We start from the raw sequence: 19,165 nt of genomic DNA, 5'->3' as shown, positions 1-19,165 counted from the left end.
TTGGGTACGCTTCAGAAAACTTTGAAATAATGTACAAATTACTTAAACTTCCCCAATAGAGTTTACCTTAATAAAATTTTATTGTTACCTATAAATTTGGTTAAGTTGTATGGTTGCATTAATCACTTTATCCACCCCTAAAATTAGGGACACAAATGGATCAGATTCCAATCAATAAATATTCGAACTCAATCCGATACACTATAGATTCGATTCAATACAATTCGAAGATCTGATCAAGATGTTGGATATCCGAATATGATCCGATTTAATTTGATTTAAAAAAATAATAAATTATTAAAGGGAAAAAAATAAGAGTAAATGAACAAAAACAAAAAATAAAAGTAATTTTTCAACTATTTTTATTATATATATGCATGTTTTTTACAAAAGAAAAAAATAATGTAGGATATCTAAATCCAACAAAATATGATCGAGCTTCGGGTCGGATCAGATCATCATCCGATCCATTTGCACCACTACCTAAAATGATTTTTTCGGAGTTACTTAGTTATTTAAACTTTTACCAACCATTAAAGTTTAATTCGTTACTGGCTTTCAATAAAAGCTTAACTAGTTAATAATTAAACATTTATTTGTGGGTAATTATTTATATAATAAACTTTGATTAAATTTAATAAATACTGGGTAGGCTTCAAAAAAAATTAAATAATGTATAAAGTAATTATTTAAAAGCCCAATAATGTATAAATTAATCATTTATATAAATAATGGTGATTCGTGGATGCCTTGAGCGTCCAGTAAATGTAATCCCCACGTGTGAATCATATTACACGCATTAACCTACCCACTTGTGCGGCTCAAGTTTCACATAGTAATCTCTCTCTCTCTCTCTCTCTCTCTCTCTCTCTCTCTTTGTTTTGGCAAAGCTTATGTCTCGCCCCATCTTTATGTTCTTCTCCCTCTTTTTCTACTTTTTTAGGGTTTTTTACATGGTTTTAAAAAACAACCCTGAAATGGAACTGTTTTGGCCACCGGCTTCTGGGTCAACGGTCCAACCGTTTGATTTGAATAGATGGCCCATTCTAACAACAAAAATTAAAAAATTAAAAAAATGGCCAAAAACCATTAAATGGTCCAACCATTTGGGTGGATGGTTCCCAAGCTGAACAGTCCAACCATTTGGGTCAACGACAGTTCAAAAACCTTGGTTTTTTATGCTTTCTGATTTTCACAATTCAAAGTTTCTTCTGTTGTGGGCTTTATTCGAGCGTCTGCGGTTTGACAAAGGTATGTTCTTTTTTTTTTCATTTTCTACTTTTTTTTTGTCTTCTTATTCAAGATCTTCCAAAATGGTTTAGGGTCCATTTTATTTCTTCTCTTTTGTTTTCTCTTTAGGTTTTCTTATGCAATGTTTTTTTTTTCTTACAAGGTGATTTACTCCATCTCTTTCTTTAATTGCATGTGTATTTAGCTCCGTCTCAAAGCGAAAATTTGGACTCGATTTTTTGCTTTTTTCCTTGGTTTTCTAGTTTAGTGGATTTACTGTCATTTTTTTGTGTTTAAGGTCACTTTGGGTTTACCTTTCAAGGTTTTGGAATCCCTCGCAATGTCCACCCTTCCCATTGCTATGACTACAAAGTTTTTTCGTCTAATTATTGACATCTAAAAAAAAACGACCCGAAAATGGAACTATTTTGTCCACCGATTTCCAAGTTGACGGTTCGGCTATCCAGTCCGAACGGACAACTCATTTTATAAACAAAAATTTAAAAATTTAAAAATAAAAAATGGTCAAAAACTATTGAATGAGTCAATGGGTCAACGGTTTGACTATCCGGGTCAACGAGTCGTTGATCCGTTCAATGTTTTATAGCCAAGGATCAGGTTTTGGATAAAACGAAACCGATTGCCTAGACGGTTCCTAGGCCGAACGGTCCTACCATCCGGGTGAACTAGAAGTTCTCAATGTGAAATAAAGGACAACTATGAGATGCTTTGCTGAAGCAATATTTAAAAACCGAGCACATAAATTTTAAGACTTGAGTACTTATAATTGCAAGTTTCTTATTAAGAAACCATTGTCTACTTTAATGTAGCAAATAGCAATGTTACAATTCCCTCTCTCCTAGTTGACAATTAAGTTAAAATCTCCCTTGTGTCACACAGGTACCCACTAGTACTTTCTTATTACAATCAATCTCTTACACTCAAATTTCTAGAATCAATCTCAATTCTCAAGTTCTCAACTTATTTGAGAGGTTAGGAGACTTTACCAATTGAAATCAAGTAAGAATATCAAATCAAATTACTAGGTAAGGGTAATTAATTTTCTTTATGGGAAAATTACAAATACCCCCAAATAGTGAAGTATGTTCTTAATTTACAGTAAAAATAAATCAAAGTTGTAGGAAAGAGTATGACTGCCATTTGCAAATAATAATAATAATAATAATAATAATAATAATAATAATAATAATAATAATAATAATAATAATAATAAAAAATAATGCAAAAAGGATTCTAATTGCCAAAACAATGGTGGCACTAAATAGTTTAAAAAAACATACATGTAGAAATAGACAAGTCAAAACAAATACAAATTGCACATATATCAAGTTTGGTATGCAATTTTTCAATATTCACAAGAAAAAAATGCCACAAGTAATTATTAGTTGTATTGTAAATGTATAACAATCATTTACATTTTCTAAAGATCTAAAATTTGAAAAAAAAATTACAATCATCAGTGTTATTTTTAAAAGAAGTTTCTGGAAATTCTACAAGAATGGATGTATAAAATTTTTTTCTTTCATATAAACAAAATTTAATTTCTACATTTTCAAACTATATTTCTGAAGTTTCACTATATCTAAACTTCTAAATATAATATTAGCTATATTTATGTCTTGGGGCATTTTATTGATGATTCATGGCTACTACAAAAAAAGAATGCTAAGATTTACAGAACTTGAATAGCCACGTAGTGGCTCAACTATTTTTTGTGATGTTTTAAATACTATACGTACTTATGATATTGAGAATTATTTTTTTATTAGTTTTAATTATGTTTATGATAATGATTTTACTATTACCCCATAAATATAACTAATACTATATTTGAAAGTCCAAATATTTGAAACAAGTTAAACTTTAGAAATAAGAGTTGAAAATGTAGAAATTAATTTTCGTTTATGTGGAAGAAAAAGCTTAATATGTATATATTCTTACAATATTTCTACAAATTCTAGAAAAAATAATTTACAAATAATTGTAAAAAATTTTTAAATTTTGTATCTTCAAAAAATTTAAATGATTGTTTTGCATATATAATATATTTATCAAGTGCTTGTGTCAATTTTTTTTTTTTGGAAATATTGAAAAGTGCAGAATAAACTAGATGTGTGTACAATTTGTGTTTTAGTTGATTCACGTTGTTGTGTATATTTTTCCATGTGTCTTTTTAAATGTTCAATACTACCATTGGTTTGACAGCTAAAGTCTTCTTTGCATTTTTAACAAATGTCATAGATTCCCTTTTCCCTTTACTTTGAAGTAAGACCATACTCCACTAGTCTCTTTTCCCGGTTTCCCTAGTTCACTAGCGCCAACATTACTGTTAGCATTAGCATCAACATCCATCGGTGCTACATATTGGAATTGAGAGTATGCTTGATCAAAGCCATGTCCATAGGGAAAGGGTGTTTGGGAAGATTTGGCCATTTTAATAAATGTAAAATTTTAAAACACTAGAAAATTAAAAAGATAAAATAATCACCCTTAAACATTAGACTTGGGTAGCCAACTTGATCCATTTCAATAGATGAAGTCTCATAGCCACCCAAATTAGTTACTTGAAACACTTGAACAAACTTCCATGTTGTAATCACACATTAGTAATATGATATTCCCAATGTACGACTATATATGGTCGGTATGAGGAATACTTAGCATATGTTTGGTTATGTGGGTGTTTTATGATAGGCATTTTGATAAATGCTGTCATGTTATTGTCAAATCAGCAATTATCCCATTATGTCCATTCTTATGCATAGGATTTATGTGTGCACTAACCTTTGGGGGAAGCTTCATTTTAACGCTTCCCCCATCGGTTAAGCATTTATTCATTGTTTCGCTGATGTGGTGCCTAATGGTGCTTAATGGCGCCTATTTGTCAATAAAGGGTTCATCAAGTAGTTTTCTTAGTTTTGAAGACAAATAAAAAAAAATATGTTTATTTAATAAATGAAAGTTATACCAAACATATACTTGGCAGGGAGGCAATCCAAATGAGAGAAATAGATGGTCATTCTTTTGCATTACTTAGGACTCATTTGGTTTACAGTCAGAATCGAAATCAGAATTTTCTATTCCTTTCACCTATTTAATTCAGTCTGAAATCTGAATCACAATTGGTCGGAATGTATTCTCATTCCCAGGAGGAGAGGGGGAGGGAATGGCCATATATATATATATATATATATATATATATTTTATAAAGAGGAAAGAGACTAAGAGAAGAGGTAAGGGACCTCTCACCACAGGCCTCACATGGACTCCTCTCAATTCTTGTACAATGCACGTGTGGACTCAAAAACGGGGTTGACCCATTCTTGTGTTACTGTGTCAACGGTTTTGCAAAAAGGAAGTAATATAGGCTTAACTATTTCTAACAACCATAAAGAAAGAGAGATATGCTTTTCTAATATTTAGCTAAGTGGCACCACTTTCCCTCACTTTATCCAAAATCTTCTCTAATTCCTATTTATCTCCTAAATTATATCTAACTCCTTTTTATCTTTTAAATTATCTCTAATTTAGTCAAGAGATTCCCACCTAAACTATCTCTAACTCCTATTTATCCTCTCCCCCACTATTTATCTACATCCATCTAAAGAAAGTTTGAATTATAAAAAATTCAATATTATTTAAATATTATAATGAAATTATATACTCTTTAAAATATTTATTCAAAACACAAAAATTAATTATAATAGATTTAATAATATTCATATTATTAATAATTTTATATTTTTACAAAATTCATCATGGAATTATGTAGTAACAATACAAATTATAATTTTATGAACTATTCAATTTAAATGTTATTCAAATAATAAAAATTTAACATTAAAAAATAAAACATTATTTAAATATTTCAATAACTAAATATCCTAAAGAATAAAACATTAAAAATAGCTAAATCATTATAAAACAAAATATTTAATATTACATAATAACATTAAAATAAATAAAATTCAAATAATGAAAAATTTTAAATATTTTACATATTATTTAAACATTTAAAAAATGAAATATAACATGACCAAATTTTAAATAGTTAAAATAACTAAATTATGTAATAAATTAAAAAAAAATCTTAAAAGTAGAAAAACAATTATGATAGATTTCATAATTTTCATATTAATAATAATTTATTATTTTACAAAATTAATGATGAATTATGTAATAATAGTACTAATTATAAATTTATGGATTATTAAATTTAAAAAATAATTAATATTTAAAATTTAAATAATAATATTATTTAAATAACTAAATAATATTGTAAATAACTAATTTCATTATATCAATTAATAATTATAGAAAATAACTTTCAAAAAAATATATCTATTAGTAACAATTTTACAATAATAGTGTACATTCATTATATATTTATATATACTAAAATTAATAGTTATTTTATTTTTAGTAATTATTTATTATATTTTTGATAAATATGTTTTCAATAATTATTTATAAATCTATTTTTTGTTTGGTTATTTAATAGTAAATTATCCATAATTATTGAAGATTAAACAACTATTTAACTTCTGAAAGTTAATTTATCGTATTTGTTGTATTTTTGTTATCAATTTTTTTTTGTAATTATGTATTTTTATAATTTATTAACTAATATTTAAATTATTATTTGAGATCACACATTATTTGAGATCACACATAAATTTATTAACTAATATTTAAATTATTATTTGTAATTATGTATTATTTGAAGTTAGGGGTGATCATTTCAGTCCGACCTGCCCTGGAAATTCCGAGCTTGGGCCTGGGTTTTGTGTTCAGGCCTGGCCCACATCAGGCCCACAAAGTTTAGGGATGGATTTGGGCTGAATATTTCAGGCCTGGCACGGGCCCAACTTGCATATATTTAAACTTACACATTTTGTGTATAACGTATACATATGTATACAAGTTATTTTATACTATACTATATATTTTATATATAAATATTATGACATAATATATATAACTTATATTATATGTGATATTTTATATTATTAAATGTATAAAATAAGTTTAAATTAGGCCCATCTCTACTTGGACCCGTGTAGACCTAAGATAGGGCTTATGTTTCAGGCCTGGGGATCATAAGTGCCCAAACTTAAACTATAACCGTTATCATAAGTGCAAAGCCCGTTCCAGGTCCAGCCCGACCCGGCCCATGAACACCCGTATTTGAAGTATAAAGCCCAAAACGGAGGTTCAAAACCAGAATTTCCATACCGGGCTGAAATGATCACTCATTCACTCGTAGTTGGGCCGTGATTAGGAATCGTATGTTGTATGCAACCATAAAATAGAAAATAAAAGGACAAAAATACCCTTAAAAGGCTAATTAAATCATAATGACATAATCCCAATAATATAGAAAAGCAAGTGCATGTGACGCACATGCAAATGCAACCATCCATATATAAAATAAAAAGACTAAAATTCAGCCGGGACCCGGGACCCGGGACCGGGAGGGACGCGCATGCAACCATCCATATTTAGTAGAACAATCTTGCAATTTTCTTGCTGTTATTCATTTATACAATAACAACAACGACAAATTATATATAATATATATGATATAAACTTAATTAAGAAGAGGAGGTAAGGGACGACAGCAGCCGGAAGGCGTCGGGGATGGCAGCCCACAGGAAAACAGAAAAAGCAAGTGAGAAAGCAAATAGACCGAAACGGCGACAGTATCCGGCGGCCTTGGGGTAGTGTTCTCTCAACATCATAGCACACGCCGAACCCGAGAATGAAAAGACGAGGGATAAGATAAAAGCATGAAAAGTAGTGGGTTGGCCCTTAAAAATAACGGTCGGGATTGGGTTGCCGTCAATATATTCGTAGGGAAGTTGTATGAGGGAAATCACTATCATGAAGGAAAGTGCATAGATCAATTCTTCAGGTCGAGTCCGAACTTCATGTGGTACTGGTACTACGTTTCTCACGGGAAGAAGGGAAGGCAGCTTCACTTTCACTTTCTCTGCTCTTACCCACACTCTCGCACCTACTGCCTCAGAGATTGCAAGCAATTTTTCTTTGGCACCCTGCGCCATTTTATTCTTACACCGACATAGCGCATTAGTTAGCGCCCGGCAATGGCGATTCCCATGGATTCAAACTCCAACTTTGCTTTGCGTTATATGTTGACGTTCACAGCTCACTGCAATGAAAGCTGCCCAGAAGTTTCATTGGCACCGCAGTCTCTTTCATCTTTCCTCACATGTCACGATGTCAGAAATTTCAGAACTACGAAAAAATACAGAGAAAAAGAGGGCGAAGCTTCTGGTTGCCATCTGAGTGATGGGACAATACATGCTCCCACTCTTTCTTTTTTGGAACAAGTACCAATCAGCCCTTATCAGAATTTTTTAACCCAACGATGACACGCAAAAAAGTAGGTAATCTATGCTTGACCACCATGTTTCACGGCACCATTCCTTTAATGACGGTTGCTGTCGCACGACGGTCGAATTTAGATACACGCAGCGGCAACCGACCGGCGGGATTATTTTAAATAAATAATATTTTTTAACCTCTAGCAAGACTTTTACTGATAATGTTTTGTAGGACTTGGGCGGTCGCAAGCGATGCAAAATCCCTACGCTCAGCCATAAACTTCCGAATTACGATCTGGTTGAGAAACGAATCGGAAGACTCGGAACAAATATCAAGAACTGAAGAACCACATGATAGGAATGCACGACCAAACAAAGAAATTAAGATAAAAATATAAAACTATGTGAAGATTGAAAAAAAAGGTAGAATTAATTGCTTATGAGGAAATAATGATGAAGAAACCAACCACTAACAAATGCTGCAAAAGATCGAATCTGGAGTCCGTTTTCTTCCTTAGAGCAATATCAGTTTCTGGCCGATTTTATTCGCAATCTATAATGTCTTCGCGGATTCAAACTTGATTTCAGATTCTGGTCACTTCCTTCTCTATGAGATTGATAAATAGAGTCTTTAACACACAAGGTTTCAATTCTCTGTGATGAACTGATGGCATTAAATTTCGGTTCAGACTAGCCTTTCCTTTTTCTTTTGTGAATTCCGTGTTGCAATATTTTTTCCTAGGTTTGTAGTTTTTTTTCTTATATGTTCGGAGAATTCAGCAGCTGACAAGGATGAAAAGTTGAAAATATTAAAGTTTCAAAACGAGAGATCGAGAGAGAGAGAGAGGGAACCAGATATTACTACTAAAGCAGGCCATCCCTGAATATGAGATCGGACGATGCAAATAGGAATAGATTGATCGTAGCCCTCGTTCTCTTCTGTGGCAGAATCCTTTGTGTTGCGTCGTCGGCCCTTTGTGTAGAAACAAGAAACGGAGACAAAGGATTGACGGGTTAACAATTAAACCGATTACTTGTTGGGATAGACGATGACATCATCATATCATTGAAGCTTCCTTCGATGTTCGGACCGAGTTGGGATGTTCTGTCATCTGTGACTGTCCGCTTCAAGGTCCTGGGGGCGAGATGAACCCCAACAAAATCCTTAAACATTATTCAACTCTTTTTTTGAGTTCCATCGATCAGATAGGTCAATTCCGGAGAAACGAAACCCTTACACAAAGAACATCGCCTTCGCCGCCCACAAGTTAGTATATTTCTCCGGCGAAGTGAAACAACTTAATCTTAACCCAAGATCCATTGGTTTAACTCTTCTCTTTCACCTTTAAGATTTGAGAGATCTCTTTTATTGTTCTTCTGAATATTTTCTCTGGTATTTTCCTTAATACCACCGGCTAAAGCATATCATGCAACCAACCTCAAGGATTCATGCCAGTAGAACCCAATGACATGAAATCTGACACTTCAATTTCAGTTTTTTTTCCTTATTTTTATGTAAATATTTTCGTGAGGAAGGTGTATGAGGAACACCACTACCACTATCATGAAGGAAACGGCATAAACCAGTTCTTCCGGTCCCTTCCGACTTCCGACACAAAGCGACTACCACAAACTCAAAGAGAGAGAGAGAGAGAGAGAGAGAGCAGTGGTGTTTAACGGCAAGTACCCTCGGGCATCGGCTGTTGGGTTGCAACTTGCAAGTGTCGACTGCCAAATAGGAAAAAGAAAAGAATCCTCTTTCCTCACGAGTCAAGCATAAACTACAAAGAAAATGAAGCTTCTGGGTGGGATCGGTTTCACAGAGCTCGCTCTTTTACTTTTCGGTAGCCGATCGGATCCGAACACCTTTTCTTATTACCTTTTTTTGCAACGAAAACCTCCTGTACTAAGACAGTGAGACAAAAACCCCCTTCTGTTAACCTACCTTTCGTTTCGTCCAAAAACTGACAAGTCTTTGTAATATTTTTTAATCCTCATACTATTCTTGTAATAATTATTATACAAATAGCGGCGATAACCCCCTCTACCTCAAATTCTTTTACATTATTCTCTCTCTCCTTCTCTCCCCCTATCCCTTTGCTCCTTCCTCTTTCTTTTTTTCTTCATTTTCTTCTTCTCCTTCTTCTTCTTATCCGTTACACTAGAGATCATCGACTACCCCTATTTTTCAATCTCGAAAGAGATTACACAGATGTGTAACCTTGAAAGAGACTGGCCAAATGGCAACTTTACCCGAGGTCAAATGTGTGGAAGAATGTCTTGCAAATGCTTAAATCGAGTTACGTTAGGTTGCCCAAAGATGTAAAAAGGTGCTTAAAGTACTTCTTGCTATTCCCCAAAGGTTGTTGGATTGAGAGGGATGTCGTAACACAGTTATGGATGGCTCCAAAGTGAGGATGACAGTTGGGAGACGTTGGAGAGATCTGCCATGGAATACCTTGAAGAACTGCTGTCACGTACTGATTTCTTTAGGGATTTGAAAAGAGATGAAGATGGGCACATTGTTAGATGCAAGATCCATGAGCCATTCCATGATATAGTGCGTGAGCTTTCAAGAGATGAATATAAATTGATTAAGGATACAAAATCAGGATTCAGTGATCTTGATGATCTTGGGGTGACCCGTCAATTGTCATTGACTTGGGATGTAGATACAAATACAATAGAGGATCATTCAAATCTTTGTTTTTCTGCACTCTTCTGTTTTGGAGGTCTAAAGAAACAAGATGGGAATACAACAACGATTCTAAGCAACTCCTACAGTAAGTTGCACACACTGCTATATTTTGGAAATCCAAGAAGTGGTAAGTTGCCAAATCGTCTCTTCTCTCGTTTGAATCTGCTTCGAGCATTAGATTTGAGCTCAACTAACATTTCAGGGAGCGTGAAACCCATCGCCAATCTTCACTTGCTGCACCTTGACATTTCGAACAACTTCATGAATGGAAGCTTCTCAAAACAGGGGAAGGGGAAGAATAGTATTTTTCTTCTAATTGTCCGAATAATTATTACAAGAATAATATAGAGATTAAAAAATATTACAATGATGGACTTCTCATTTTTTAGATGAAAGACTAATGAAAAGAAGTCTTTGTCTCACAGTCCTAATATAGGGGTCTTTGTCACAAAACAAAATACAGAAGGTCTTTGTCACGGACGCGTCTTTATAATTTACCCTTTTTTAAGTTTTTTTATTTTGAAAAGTCCGATCCAATCCAAACCCATTTAAAAGATGACACATAAAAGTAGGTAAGCAATGCTTATCAACAAGGAAATGAAATAATGTCAAAGAGCCTTTCATCTCACGACTCACAATTCACGATTCACTCGCTGAATGGGTCTCCCTTTGATGGCTCTCTATCTAACCATCTGGACTCCGGAACTTTCTTTAAGTTTTAGTTCTGCAAATACTAAATATTAAATACAGGCGTAAGGACCTAAATCAATATGCGCACATGGTTGCCCAGGACCAGGACGTTAATCGCTCCGATATCTTTTGGTACTGCGGAAACTGACACAGCTGGTCGAACCTTGTTATTTTATTGCTTGTAAATTTTTATTCCTCCTCTTTTATCTGCCAAAAGAAAGCCAAGTTCAGTGGTATAATTGAGGCACGGTCCATCCTTCCCTCTTCTGGATACTTCGGGGGTCGGCCTAGCATGGCCCATGACTTGAGCCCGTGCGGTGGTGCGGGCCCATGCTGTATTATGCCTGTCAAAGGCAAGGCTAATATGTGGACCAAGTCTTGGGTAAGGCTGGGACACAGATTGGCCCACGCAGCACGCACCACAGCCCGCTGTGTCATATCAGTTCATGGATCTGAAACCTCTAATCCAATATGGCCCATCCCATTGTATCATGCTCAACACAGACAACGTACTATCTCCTTGTCTTCGTGATTGTCAATAAGGTTTATCAAGTCCGTCCGATCCAACAGCATATGGATAAATCCTGCTAAAATGCAACATTATCCCATAAAATTTAGAGGACTGGACAGCTTGTATTAGTCTGCTACAAGTCACTTCTGCATGTCAGGTCATAACGAGCAATATACAAACCTCGGTCTTTCCCAAGGTGCCCAAAGTGACCTGTCATGCTGAAGAGGCAAGAACTACCTTGTCAATATCCAGTCATTTGGTCACGTCCGCCTGTCCACCTATTAGTAGGTAGGGCCAAATCACCCATCAGTAACCATATGAATAATGTTTGTAGGGGGGGCAGGGATCCCCACCAATATACTTGGCACTGGCCGTTTATGAAAGGAAAGCTCAACCAAAAACGATTGGACGTGTCAAGTCAAGCCCTTTTAGCTCACTGTAGAGAGCTCTCTAATTAATGGCAAATAGCTTCTCCACCACTATTCTCAGCCTAATGGTACTCTGCTCCATCTACCCTTACCACACACTTTCACCCAAGAGTGCTTGATCATAGTGGAATTAATGGCAATCCACCTAAAATTAATTATTATTGAGAATTCTAGTGAGTGGTGAATCTTGATGAAGCACATTTAGAAACCTTGGACGCGGCTAGACAAATTATTTTAAATCGTGAGAAAACACATAAAACCATGACCGGTGAGCTTTCCAGTTTTACATTCAATGTGGTTCTACCCACACGTATCTCTTGAATTGTCTTCAACGACAATCTTCAGTTCTGGTTGGGTCCGATTGAGAAAATCACAACTCTATCCTGCTCGACAATGTGGTCTATCATGTGCCATATCATTTCATGGCTGTTCTGTGTGAAAGCGTGTGGATGTCATAATTTGCATTCGCACATTAGCATTTAGCAATAAAACTCCACGAAATCCATGAAACATAGAACCAGATATCATTATTCATTAACCCATTTCTATGAAAGACCAAAAGACGACATTGAAAGAAGTAGCCTCATTCAACAGAGAGATCGGGGGAGCTTCAATTTTCAAACCGACCATAAATCTTGAATTAATACTCACAGAAGCACTGACGGTTAACATGATTCACAATGGGGCAATTTGGCGGGCACCTGCTCTTGCAGCCCTTGTCTGTGTGGCAAAACGCTAGTACCGAAAATGCTTCGGTTGCGTGCTGGGCCTTTTCAGTCATGACCATCACAACTCTACGCTCGGAGGACTTGCAGGTTAAACATTGCTTCAGTCGTCGTCGATAACGCCAGCCCTACGCCAAACAGTTACATGCATGCATGCATGATTTTTAAAAACTTTACAACTCAACTAATATATATCTAGATCAAATGCAATGTGCCTGGTGTACGTGTGTTTTTCAAAGAGAGCGAGATGGAGAGAGAGAGAGAGATTAACCAGATGCAATAAGAAAGAGGACAGCAACTGAAGGCAGCTTGAGTGAAACCTTCTCCATCTCAGTGCAAGAATCATAAGAAAAATTGCAGAAGATGCAGACGCCATTCAATTGCATTAAAAAATAAATATATGCCAAGAGAGTTATCCGCGAAGAACAGTTATGTGACTACCATAGACATTAAACCATTTTTACCTTCTGACACCAATTTCAAATAAGGTTCTATAAAAGTTAGGATCTCATATTCTTAAAACACTACAGCCCTACATGAATATCACCCCGTAAATGACAATATCCACATACAAATAGAAGAAAAATCAAGTCTAATACTCCTGCTTTTAGATGTCCCGACACGATTCTCGAAACCTAATTAATTTTTTTAAATCAGTATTATGTCCATTACAAACATCCAATACGCAACATACGTATCGAGAAAATGGAACTTTGAACCATGCCTATGGGGGTAGCAGATTGATGAAAAAGAAAGTGACCACAAGGACACAAAGGCTGATGTCGCGCATACTGAACATTGATACAACAAAGCAATCGGAAAACTTTTAAGGCAATTACGTTAAATGCTTCAGCACTAATAGCTCAGATAAGTTAGCTCATCATTTTGCTTTGCTGTCATGGAATCAGTATACTGTGTATAGCAGCAGCTCAGCAGCTCACAAGTCACAAGTTCAATCTTGTCTCCATAACATACATGGTCAGTGACTGCATAACTACTCACTATCTCCCTCTAAATTTCTAATAAGGTTATATATCATCACAGATAAAAGAACAATCGAAGATTGTTTATGATTATCTGTTTATAACAACATTACATCGAAGTTTTCCTTGGTTTTATGAAAAAGAAAGCAATCATAAGGGCAAACGAGAAAGCAAAAAGAAGCATAAAATAGATCAATCAAAAAATATTTAAAACTGTTTTATTTTATGCTCAACACAGTTGAAACATCAATGTCACTTTACTGACCATTAAGGCAATTATCTTATGTGCTTCAGCATTAAAAGCATATTAGCCCATCATTTTTCCTTGCCATTATAGAATCAGTCTGCTGTGATTGCTGCAGTTCTGTAATTGCTTTTAAAGAAAAGAAAGCAACCAAGAGGATACGAACATAAAACGCACTCAAACAAATTTGTAAACCTACTAATCAAAAAACAAAATTTGTTAGCCTGCCTTCGTTTTATGCTCAACACAGTTGAAACTTTATGCTTTCGTGTCACACACTGACCATATATATTACAAAGCAATCAGAAAACTTTGAAGGCAATTATGCTATGCATTTCAGCACTGATGGCTCAGATATATAGTCTCATCATTTTGCTTTGCAATCATAGAATCAGCCTACTCTTATTTGCTTTGTGGAAAAGAATGCAACCATAACGGCACATGAAAAGAGAAAGAAAAATCATAAAACAAAGCCCTCAATAAAATAATAACCTGCTCATCTTTTATACTGATCACAGATGAAACTTTGTTGTCACATATACAGATCAATAATATAACAAGGCAATCAGAGAACTTTAAAGGCACTTATTTTTTGAATGCTTCAGCTTATGGTTCAGATATATTATATCATCATTTTGCACAAGTCTACTTTGGTTGGCATCAGAAACAAAAAAAGGCAACAATATGGACACAAGAAAAGACAAAAAGAAGAAATAAAATAAAGCACTCAACTTAGTAATCTTTTGGTCACTAAGTCAGAAACTTACCCGTTACATTTAGTGACCCTTGACCTAACAAAGCAATCAGAGAACTTTGAAGGCAATTATAAACTTGTAATATGCGTTTCTTCACCATTAACAGTTCAGAAGTATTATCTCATCATCTTGCTTTGCTTGCATAGAATCAAACAAGTAGACATAAAATTAAAAATACAAAAACAAACACTTGTATTCATTGATTAAAAACACTACTCCCTTTGCTCATTATGTAGTATATACATACACATTCCCCCAACAAATACATGTCAATTTTTCAACAAGATAATAAATTAAATTTGAACTAGAAATTTCATATTCACCAAAAATGCTCATTGCAGTAGGTGTTATTTCAGAAATAGCAGTGAGCCAGTGAGCAATAAAATGATACAGTACAGACGTGAAAGCACTAACAAGAAACCAGGATGTATTGACTTCATCACCAATTAACCATGCCATGAAAAATCAAAACCAAACTAATAACTTTTTTGAACAAAAGCAAAATACCTGCACAGATCTCTTCTTTGGACATCTTGCTCAATGGAGTTCTGTATTCAGTGAGTATCTTAGGTAGAGCCCTTCACTAAAAAAAAGCCAAGCAATTCTATAGGCATCAAGGGCATCCGATGGATCTCCTTTTCATCATTGTGCCACTGCATCCCAATACACACCTTCCCATGCCTCTCTTCTTCAAATAAAACATTTCTTGCCTTAATCTTTACTATATAATACCAATACTTGCCTTGGCTTCAGGTCCAGACCACCATATACAATAAATTTAATTCATTTATTTTCCTCCACCCTTCTCTTCGCTTCCTTTCCCCTCTCTCTTGCACATGACACTTAACAATAACAATAATAACAAATAAAAACAAAAATAATTATGTACATGACATGGAAAGAGCTCAGAGAACTTTGAAGACCTCTGATTTATGAGATTCAATATAAACTAAAATCATATATTCATCATGCTGCTGAATTAAGATAAAACCAGAATTTTGTAATTTACAAGGCAAGGAAGTTGATACAAGACAACAGAAACAAAATCATAGGTCAAAAGCTTACATCAGTTATAAATTAAAACCAGTATTTTCATATCATTTCTATGATATTCAGATTGTGGCCAGCATATCTCGGCAATATACACAGCAGAGGTTATGCTAAATGAATATTAATGGTTCTACTTTGGACAACTTTACCTGAACTGTTCCTGAACCAAGTCTAGTTCAGTTTTTAGACATGTTACAACATCACAAAAACATAAAGAAGTACAACAATAAGGTCAGCACAACACATTCCACCATTGAAAGGAAGTAAACAATCACATAATTCAAAATCCTATAACATGTCAAAATGTCATCTTCATAGACTTTGTCACATCGCAAGAATGTGCCAACAACAGATTTCGGACAATGAAGAAGGTTTTTCTGTCACACCATGCTCGTATAGTCTGTAAACCAAGAAATAAAGAACAGACTGTGTATTCTGGTGCCTCCACCTTTTCCCCTCCTAGAGCTAAGTATAAACATGAAAACCATGTCCACTTTTGGAAAGATTTGTATACCTTATTAAATGGGACAATGTCTGGTCAAACCATTTCAAATCTCAGAGAAAATAAGTTCTCAAAAAACCCTATCTCTAGACAACAGTAAGACCGCTCTGGCTCATCTAAGCAATGAAACTTGGCAATAAATAGGGCAAAAATATAATTAAGAAATTAGCCAAAAGCACAAGAGACACAAAGCAAGCATGGACCACTAAATTCACTCAACTTATTCCAGATCAGTTTATATTGAATTAAGACTGAAGAAATTATATCAAACAATCATTTAAACATGTTGAAAACAAATGACCAAACCCAACTGTTATTTGCCCAGATATTGAATAGACATGAAAGTATTGTGTCGTTATCATTCTTGCATGGACTTCAAAATACACTTCCATTCTCATTAAACAAAGCCATCAGGAAACCAAAATAAACAGTTATTTGGGGAACCCTAGGGCCTCTCCCAGTTTCATGGAAACCTACCTGTACAACTACCACATAAATTTACATGACAAATAGTGTATAATATGAGACGAAGCGAAGCAGCTTTAAACACAGAGTAGTCAACAGAAAATGTCCAATAGTGTGGACAACAATGAATATTTATGCAATATATATGAACATGAGGGAATTATCTCTTTAGTATTAAAGATAAACCAGAAGGGATTAGAAAAAACCGACAAACCCATCTCTTCATTATGGGAAAAAGCTCCGCGTTTACTCAGTTGTGAACCAATACCATGGCCAGACAAGGTTGAACAAGACTTCATAGTCCACTTAAGGATGATGCTAATGAAGCCAACCTAAAAATACACTGCTACAAGGCATTTCATCATCTAGAGATTGATATTTCCCAGTTCCCTTCCGATCAAAATTTTTATCAAGACCTAGTCAGGGACAGAATGATGCGCCTCAAATCACTCATAAATAATAAAAGAAAGTTGAACAAAAAGGAGGGATTGCATTATTTTTGACAAATAGATGGAGAAACATGTTAATACCAGGAAATCTGTATAGCTTAACAGAATGATCAACCCTAGAAGCCAGACAAGTGGAACAGCGTCTTTGTGACAACGAGGAGCCGTAGGAAGATTCGAAGGGTGGGAGAGATCATGAATGGAGATGGTCGAATAAGAGAGACGGTGGTGGGACAAGAGATGCTAGGCTTGAAGAGATCCCAGGGAATATAACAAAACGATCTATCCCTGCTGCTCCTCTCCGAGTTCATTTCTTCTAGGGTTTTATCTATGTATAGGACTAAGGTTTTGCTTTGGCGCGTGGCGCCTGGGCGGGAATAAAGTTTCTTTTCGCGTGACGGAAGGCAGAGTTTTTATCGCGTCTCGCCAACAATACCCCTGCTTCGAAAGTTACTGACTTACTGCCCTACTGGCAACTGTTTGGCAAATAATGAAGACTAAAAACGTAATTTAAAGTACTTATCCAAATACTGCATCGTTTCATAATCCCCTTGGGTAACCACAAGGCTGTGTTTGGTTTGAAGGAAAAAGGTAAGAAAAGGCAAGAAAATCTATACAAACTTTGTGTTTTCCTTCAAACCAAACACAGCCTAATGGTAACATCAGGAAGGGTCCTCTATTAACCGTCAGATTTACTTGATTTCTGTTCCACGAAAACCCTCATCACTCCACTCGTTCGCGTACTGCAAGCCCGCAACTTGGGCGGGCCCAACCCAGTTTTGTTGCATAGTTCGGGCCGGTATTTTCCGGATGCGGGCTGGGCCTGTATCAGAGAATTCGGGCCTGACCTGACCTATTCTCTGGTTGGCTTGGGTTGAGTCTTGATTAGCCCGAGCCCGCTAAATCTATTCCAAGCCCACCCGAACAAACAAATACATACAATTTTAGTTATATAAAAATATCTTTTTCTCCTTAACTATATCTACATGTGTACATCAGTCGGAAAAATATATGTACATCTACATTCAGAAATGAAATTTGAATATATTTTCAATCAATTCTACACCTAATTTGGGTTAAAGGTCCAGAAAATGTGCCTGATAAATCCATCCAAAGCCAATTAAGCCCAGCTTAACCTAACCCGTGCCCAAATGGAGTTGTGTTAGATTAAGCTTGAGTTGGGTCTAGATTGGTAAATTCAGATTTGGCCTCTAGTTGGGATAGGCCCAAACCCAAGATTTGCACCTTCAGGGTTGACCCTCAACCCAACCTGCCTGAATTGTGTTAAGACGTGGAGAGGGTGGGGGTAATTGGTATTGTAGGGATCAGACAAAACCAGCATGTGGAAGAAGGTGAAAACACTGCAGCAGCAACCTATAGGGTATAGCTACTCTAGAGGCCATTGGACTAGCTGAGAATGTTAAGCCCGAAGAGCTAGCCACACTCAATATGGCTATTGGAACTATAACTTGATTGCTAAGAAGTTTGAAGAAGGACCAACAAATCGAGAGAGAGAGAGAGAGAGAGAAAGAGGGAGAGATTTAAAGGTTGTGTGCACTGAAAGTGAAGACAAATTGGTTTTACAATCCCATCAATGGAAATGAGGAAAGTGAATGCATATGTTTCTTTGATGCTTCCCGTTTCAACAATCCAAGTAGTGTGCAGTTGCTTTTTACAAGAATCAACTATCGTCTTTGATATTAAACGGGAGATACTTGGATAAGTGCCTCCAATTGCTCCAGTTGTTTGGCTTGCAAGCCCACTGGTACATGACTTAATTGCTTGGAGATGAATAAGCATTACTCTGGTTGGAACATAAGAATAAGTTAAGCTGTTGATCTTAGTGGAGTATTTAGTAGAACATTCCCTTACACAAGACGGTAAGACAGAAAATGGGCCGCAGGACTTACAAGCTTAGGCTCCATTTGGAAGAAGTAATGTGCAGTTGCGTGAAGCCTTAGTGATTACTCCTTCCAAACTGAGCCTTAGTGAGTGATTGGGCTACGTGGCAAATTGGGTTGGATGGGCCCATAATTTCTCTTGTTATCCCTTATTAATAAGCCAAATTTG

The 19,165-nt window shown here is 35.4% G+C and overlaps 1 long non-coding RNA gene and 4 other non-coding genes across 7 annotated transcripts; all 5 read right to left on the bottom strand.

Moving 5' to 3' along the window:
• Window positions 1-6,628: 6,628 nt before the first annotated feature.
• On the bottom strand, window positions 6,629-17,553 carry LOC104600310 (uncharacterized). 3 transcript variants are annotated; one of them, XR_016084188.1, is made up of 3 exons: window positions 17,180-17,471; window positions 8,066-17,065; window positions 6,629-7,937 (listed from the first exon to the last, which is right to left on the bottom strand). It is a non-coding gene; the product is annotated as an uncharacterized LOC104600310 (long non-coding RNA). The 3 variants fall into 3 exon arrangements; XR_016084189.1 differs by having other exon boundaries at window positions 6,629-7,861; XR_735657.3 differs by having other exon boundaries at window positions 6,752-17,065; window positions 17,180-17,553.
• On the bottom strand, window positions 13,461-13,540 carry LOC148800995 (small nucleolar RNA R160). The gene has a single exon (XR_016085071.1). It is a non-coding gene; the product is annotated as a small nucleolar RNA R160 (small nucleolar RNA).
• LOC148800994 (small nucleolar RNA R160) lies at window positions 14,175-14,254 on the bottom strand. The gene has a single exon (XR_016085069.1). It is a non-coding gene; the product is annotated as a small nucleolar RNA R160 (small nucleolar RNA).
• LOC148800993 (small nucleolar RNA R160) lies at window positions 14,438-14,517 on the bottom strand. The gene has a single exon (XR_016085072.1). It is a non-coding gene; the product is annotated as a small nucleolar RNA R160 (small nucleolar RNA).
• Window positions 14,676-14,766, bottom strand: LOC148800992 (small nucleolar RNA R160). Its single transcript, XR_016085070.1, has one exon. It is a non-coding gene; the product is annotated as a small nucleolar RNA R160 (small nucleolar RNA).
• Window positions 17,554-19,165: the final 1,612 nt, after the last annotated feature.

The sequence above is a fragment of the Nelumbo nucifera genome, chromosome 3 (assembly GCF_055504915.1).
Source record: "Nelumbo nucifera cultivar China Antique chromosome 3, China Antique-T2T, whole genome shotgun sequence".
NCBI classification, from domain to species: domain Eukaryota; kingdom Viridiplantae; phylum Streptophyta; class Magnoliopsida; order Proteales; family Nelumbonaceae; genus Nelumbo; species Nelumbo nucifera.
This window is presented reverse-complemented; position numbering and strand designations above follow the sequence as displayed.